This window comes from Pagrus pagrus (genome assembly GCF_965226575.1).
Source record: "Pagrus pagrus genome assembly, chromosome: 16".
In the NCBI taxonomy this organism is placed as follows: Eukaryota; Metazoa; Chordata; class Actinopteri; order Spariformes; family Sparidae; genus Pagrus; species Pagrus pagrus.
The window spans coordinates 8,961,710-8,969,337 of NC_140200.1; positions in this window are offsets into that span (position 1 = coordinate 8,961,710).

A 7,628-nucleotide genomic window follows, 5' to 3' on the forward strand; every position below is an offset into this window, starting at 1 on the left:
CATCAGATGCCATGTTGGCAGTCTGTGTAGTAGCAATCTTTCTTATGATGCAAGTAAAGACAGTTTAATGGCAGTTTGGACTTTTTACTGACTGTGGCATCTTAGATGTTTACCCTCAGCAGTTATGGAAATTAACAATTTCCCCACAGTCATGGGGTTCTGTTTCGTTTCCGAACAATACAAATCACAAAACATAAATGTTTACATGCCCGTGAAGAAAAGTTTGACATCTCAAATGCAGAAAACTGAAAGAGGAACACTGCTATATTCTTGTCATCCTGCAGAGGTCAATGTCACACAGTTTTACAGTGTTACTTTGCTGTTAACTGGAATGATATATGAGAGTACCTCATGCAAAACAATCCATAAAAAGATACTTCAAATTATTTAAAACCACAATGCCAATATTGTCTCTTATTTTATTTCTTTTTTAAACCTATTTTTTGGGGCATTTCATGCATTTTCATGACAGGAAATGAAGGAAGATAGAGTTGAGGAATGACAATTTATTGTCTAACATTAAGTACAGATTTTATCACATCCACCATCATACTGTAACTACTGCTATGTACTACTGATCCAACTGTGTGCAACCACACATATCCTATCCTGCATGGTGGTCTGAGTCATTACAGCCGTGGTCTCTAACCACTAGTCCTAGTCACGCACTGATGTTATCACGGTCATCTGTATTCATTTGGGCTTTATCTGTCTAATTGTCTCGCTTTCTTTGCATTTACAAGCATCTGAAAGTGATTTTTGTTGTGTGTATGTGTGCTGGGAGACATTTAAGAAAATCAAATTATCTCTTTAATTAAAAATTAGGCAACCTGGGAGGCTCAAAAGAAACAATATTATAATGCAGCGTCTTTATTCTTACTGTAGATCACAATTTTATTAATTTATGTATTTTTCTTTGCCAATCCTGCTGATATCCTGCATAATTGTGTAGTTAACTGCTCATAAATGCATAATAAAGTATGTATTTATCTTAATAAAGCAACAAATAAAGGTTACTAAATGTTTAACAATGATGTAATAGGTAAGTAAGTTAATGTTATTAATGCTCTTAAACAGTCTATAAACTGTTTTAGTTTCTTTTAAGTGCTTAAAACTATCTTATAATCAAACAGCCTAAAGATTTGTGATGCTATTATTTACACTCATGTCGCTTATTAACACATACTACTGTTAATATGCATCTTAAATGAAATTATAAGGGCTTAACTACCTGTTAATTAACACTTATTACAAGGACCAGTTAAAGTGTTAATAAACCATATTTTTATCCAGTGAAAGATCCCGTAGATGTTATGAGAAGCAGCTTATATCTGTTCACTGTTTTCAAGAGCTCTCCTCACAGGCTCAGGTCATAATAGCATCAGTCTGTCAACTGATGAATGGTGAGAACTACCATTAAGTCTCACGCTGCAGCATGATTGATAAGCAGCCTCACCTTCAAAAGGAGCCATGATGTTAACAGAAGATGACAAGACATGTGGGGTAAAGGTTGAGAGGCCTAATCGCCCTCTCCCCCTCCTTCTGTTCATCACTGCTGCCTTACAGGAATAATGACGGGAAACGGCGGCTCGTACACAGATTGATGACTGATCCCCGCAGAAGGCAACACATCATTAGCATCTTGTGAGGATAACCCTGCGCTGTCCTCTGGGATGACAAAAAAAAACAAAAAAACAAAAAACATCGCCACAGATGAAAAGAGATGTCCTTTCATCTTCCAATAATGTTGCTGTTTTACAACGCTGTTCAATTGAGATTATGCTCCTCATGAAAACATGTTTTCTCGCCTGGGCTTTGATGTCATTAAATTAATGGAGTCCATCAATCAAGAGTGTTTGGTCCAGTAGATGTGAGGGCTCTTGAAAAGATGACAGAAAAAGTCTACAAGACATTTTGCGAAAATGAGCAATTGCAACATAGATAAGCCAAGAGCAAGATAGCAGAGTTTTGACAGGGAAGCTGTAGGGCTTGTTAAACTAAGTTTCACATGATTCACAGATTTAGATTATCAATTAAAATGTCAGCTAATGAATCTGTTTTCTGTGTTTGAAGTAAAAAGGGCAAAACAAATTGCTGTTGTTACCCACTCTGAAAATGTTTTTTATTTCATAGGCTGCTGTCTAATAAAGCTTTGTTTTCTTAACGTATAAAATTAATAAACAGTCAAAAGCCGCTGTTCAGATGCTCAGAGCCGACCAGCTCTGGAGGAGAGAGTCGGGTGCAGAGCCAATTTGTATGGAGGAGTAAACATCCGGAGTCAACATCGGATTTTGCTCTGACCTGGAGGATGAGAGCTTAGAATTTACTTTTTATTTAGGATTTGCCATCACTCCCGTTTATTAACCTGACTGCAGCAGCGAGCCGCAGAAGGGACTTCCATTGTTGAGTTAAACACTTGTTCTGTAATGTTGACTGCTGACCGGATCTGTAGCGGTAATGTACTTCACTTCATGAGCGCAACGTTACACAGAGGAGACGGGAAAAGAACAGAGAGAACCGGAGTCTCAGGTGAGTGCTGAGTTTAGTGAGAGGCTCAACTAAATTCAAAAACACAGGCAACCACACCCTCAGTGCATGCTTTTGCTTGCTAGCTACCGGCTACCACCATGGTCAAAAAAAGCTTGTTTTCAAGAACGTTCGTCAGTGTTTTCAGGCACAAAAAGGTTTTCTGCTAAAGGCTCTGATTAAGCCACTGTGTGCTGCCTATCCAACACCAAATACCAGACCAGACAGAGAAAAGCCTTAAGCAACTCAAGAAACCGAGCTTTCCTTTTAAGGAGTTGGTGGAGACCAAAACAGAGCTAAACAGAGGGTGACTTTTGGTATATTCACCATTAAAATGGAAGGACGACTTTAAGCGAGTTTAGCTGCCCCTGATTAGCCAAAAAAATATACATATATAATTGTTATAACTACTGTCCACCCCTGACATTCAAAAACAGTCTCATGTGCACATTAATATATCCTCGTTGCTAGTAGCAGAAAGCTCTCTCTCTTGCTGGTCAGTACTGAGCACTTAAGGCTAAACATAAAACAAAACAACAATGAAGACAAAAGAGAAGAAGAGACCAATGTTTATGGCTTATGGCTTGTGTTGTATTGATCTATACAGGAAGCTGATTATATTCTCCTTTTTACTGACCAAAATTAAGTCTCATGCGGAGGCCATTCTTGCTAATGGAATTTTCTTAGATGAAGCCAATACAAAAGCAATCTGCACACGGGAGCACAATTTACAGAGGACCTGTTTCCTTTCCTCAAGCTGATTAGGAAGGGTTTAGGGAACCATCTGCTAGATTGATATTTTCTTTTGATATATGAGTCCTTGTCAATTTATTTACTGGAGGAAAACCTTACAGCCATGAGGCAGCAGGAACCCCACCAACCCCCACAAACGTATCTGGTGATGGACCACCATGGTTGGGCTCAATGATGAGTCAAGGGCACCGGTAACTACAGGGAAATTTAATTATATGTGCACTGGTGCAGTAAAATGTACTGAAGGATACTGCTGGCCTACGCAATGTGGACTGAAATGTGACCATTATTTGTTCTGTTAGACCTTCTGTCGCCGCTGTGAAGAGTTAAAGGACGAAATGATCGGATTAGTTTTAAGAGAATGGCCACTAATGAAGAATCAGCCAAGTTAATGAATTTTGGTATCTCTCAGCTAAATTAACTCCATACAATCATATAAGACATTTCACTGGACACTAAGGTACCTTACACTTACATCTCACAGACTTATGTAACACGTGACATCTTGTGTCAGGGACATATGAGTCTTTTGTTAGCTCACCAATGAGACAGCTCATCATCCCTGATCAGTATGCAGCGCTGCGCTCCTGCCCACTTTAAGATCCCTGCTGTCACTATCTCTTTCCTCCTGGTGGTCTGTGCACCAAACGTCAACGTAAATATTCATATATGTGACTTTGACCTTGGACAGCTGTCTCTTCCACCATGCTTTCGATATTGAACATCAAACAGAAGAAATAATGGAGTGGAGGTGAGGTGTTTATAGATTTGTTTTTCATTTGCATTTAAATCTTTTAATAGCATGAGATAATGTGCAGCATATCATCAGATGTTTACGCACTGCTTTTATCCCATCTTGTCATTTAACGTAATGGTGACTGACTGACTGCTTTATCCCGAGCCACAAAACTCTTAAAAATTTGGAAAGTGTCATCCAGTTTCTAATCTTAGACTGTAAGTACCTGAGAGCCATCAGGAGGATGGACAAAATGAACTATAAACAGTCTGTGTCTGCAGTCACTTATTAAATCCCTGCCATCTTACTGCCTTTTCATTACTTATAAAGTTCTTTTACTGGGCACTGAACACCAAGCAATTAACATTTTGAGTCTTTCCTCCTGCCAGGTGAAGTTATTTTTGGTATTTTCTAACCCCGTCCCTGCGAGATCTTATTCAGAAGTTTTAAAATTAGACGATGACTAAGCGGGGGAGAAGGGATAAATGGGGTTCAAAACCCGGAAGAGGTATAAAGGTGACCTTCTGTCTTTTAAAAAGGTCCTCAGCACTTTCACTTGCTTAATTTATTCATTAAAACAAGCTCTTTAAGACATCACCTGCATTACATTATTTCTATGTAAAAAGTTTGAGAATAATCCAACAGTCCAGTAAGGTGAAGGTGACACATTCCCTAATGTACAGAAGAAAAAAGGACCATGCCCGAACATGTTTTCACACAGATGGTGTCCATGAAGGGGCACTCGAGTTCATCTGATAAAGCTGAGGGGACGTGTCAGACAAAAGAGGTTGGGAACCACTGCCTTAGAGGAAATAAAAGCTAAATGTTTGAGGATCTAATTAAATACCCTGTCAGTCATACACCTGCACTCACACAGCACAATAACTGGCTTTGGGTTCTGAGGCGATGTTAGGTATTAGGACAACTTTGTGGTTTGGGTTAAAACAACTTTAGTTATAAATACCTATGTAACTTAAGTACGCGCATGTATGTTATGTGCGTACTTCACCTGACTTCCTCCTTTGCTGCCGTAGTAATTACTATAGCCACAAGAGGTCACCACCTAACATTAAACATCAAGTATGGGTCGTAATAAGCTACTTTTACAGTGGACCTATATGGTTGTTTTTCTGGTGAGGATGTGATAGAAGACATGTTCTAGAAATGTTTATATGATACATATGACACATACAAATGTGATCGTATCGGTGGTTTGCAGAGAAATAGAGGAGTAAAATGTTCATTTTTAATTTATTCTGGTGACTGGACTGCAAACAAGATATATGTTGGCACTTTATGTACAACACAATATTTTCTGAGAAAACAGGAAGTTGGCATCCGACTCTAAACAGCAAGATGTCTTATCAATTCTGAGGAAACTAAAGTCAGCAAAACCTTTGGTACAAATATATCAGCTCTGCGGTCATTCCAGCCCCGGGTGTCTTGATTTTAAATCATATATAACCACACTATGTCACTGTCATTCTGTTGGAAAGAAATCCTCTATTTCAATAATCCAAAACCTGCAGGAGTGCACGTGTTTCCTCATACAGTATCACAAAAGTCATCAGTCACAAGTGGTGCTCCCACACCGAGAGTGAAAGTCCATCCATTATGATAAACTGTGCACGGAGCTTGAAATCATTTCGCAGGACTCTGTGTTTCACCCAGGTTACACACAAAATAAAGGACCACTCTCCCTCATGCAGCTGGGCAACAGAGGCCACTGGTGCAGTCAAGCAATTATGTTGAAAACAAACAACTCAGTCCAAAATTAGAATGAAGCAGAAGTGAAGCTCTGAACACGTTGAGTGCTTCTATGCAAAATTAAAAAGCCATAAGCTCGAGTGCTGCTCGTATAGATCATTTCAGTTCCACTGTAAACTGTTCATTTAATTCCTTATTGCACACTTTCCAGTGTGATTGAAGCTTTTGTTCCTTTCCAGCGTTCTCTGTTTAACGCTGCAATAACACATCCATTATTATTGATCTACTTTTTTTTTTTTCTATTTTCCGCTCAGAGTTACTTTTATAGGCCTTTCTGAAAACTTGGAACAATATTAAGCACTCAAATTCACTCTTAATTCAGTTATGATGACAACATTTGACTGCTGCCTTCACTGACTGCATTTTATCTGAAGTATACTCAGAGAAAGAGAAAGTCATCTCATGGCAGAAAAATGTGTCAACAAAGATGTTCTTTCCTCCTGATTTTCTCAGCTTGTTGATTCATATGAAATTATCTGAAATTAAGAGTCTGTTGCCTTTCTTCACAGAAGTCTGCACTGACTTGGCTGTTTTTTATTTGAGCCTGAGAGGATTGATAACAACTTATCTAATATATTTTAAACCGTGTTGTATTCCAACAAGTCAGCAACTTACTGTTATGACAGATTCATGCCCTTTAATACTTCCTCCTTCACACATGAACCAATGAAAAAAGGGGAGCTAGTAATCCTGCCAAGACTTCCCAATAATTCTGGCTCGTGTTACTGCTAAATTCTGTAGGGCCAGTGCTACATCATTCTGTGGTATTTCTCTTTAATGTGGGATCCAAGGATGGCTAACGCCTTACAGCACTTGAAAGAGACTGCAAGAGGATTTTTTTAGGGGCAAAGAATATAAATCCCCTGCATAGTAGAGCCTTGGGAATAGTGCTGTGGTGAGCCAAGAACTCTCCTCTTGAAGTCATAATTTACTGGAAAGAGTGTAGTTAGAATTAAGCTCCTCGTTCACAAATCACACATGACTGCAAAATCATTTTATCATGATTCTAAGTATCACACTCAGGGTTAAAACCGCCAATTATTTTGCAATAAGTTACTGTGTAACTGACTGAAAGTATTGAAACTGGAAGAAGAAAATCTGATTTGATTTTGTACAGACGAGCTCAATACATAACTGGAAGGAAATCAAGTTTGATACACCAGTTGAAAATAAAATAGCTCAGCAGAGTCTCAATTTCATAACTGAGCCTCTGTAATATACTGACTTTACATCATAGGGAACAAATACAGTCAGCGCAGTTAGTGCTTACCACAACAAACCCATGTTTCAGTGTCTCTGTTGTGAAAAGATGAAAACTACTTATTGAGCTAAATGCCACAGAAATGTCAGCCACAGACAGTCAGCTGTCACGGAAACTATATTATGCTTTTTAAGTTTTTGCCTTTCCTTTATTGTGTTATGTTGCATTGTTGTGCATGTTAAAGGTCTGCAAGGTGAAAAAGCCCAAAGTCAGCGCCAAAGGGAGTTACTCTCTCCCACAGAAAACACTGCTGCGCTGCCTGAAACGCCTGGTTTGGAATCAGGCGTTAACTTCCGTAACTTATGCGCGTCACTATGCAACAGGTGTTATAAAAATATATATTTTCATAAATGTATTATAAAATATATACACTCCAGTCAGTCAGTAGACATACTGCTGTAGCAGCGCTATTTTGGATCACACTACCTTGCTTACCTGTCGGACTCTGCCTCTGATTGGCTACATCCTGCCCATTAGGTAATTTGCATGTGCAACTCTCACCAAAGATTGAACGGAGGTGAGATGTCCCACTCTGTAGCCAAAACGGAGCGTTCAGGTCACAGTGTCAAAAGGGGTGCTTCAGCA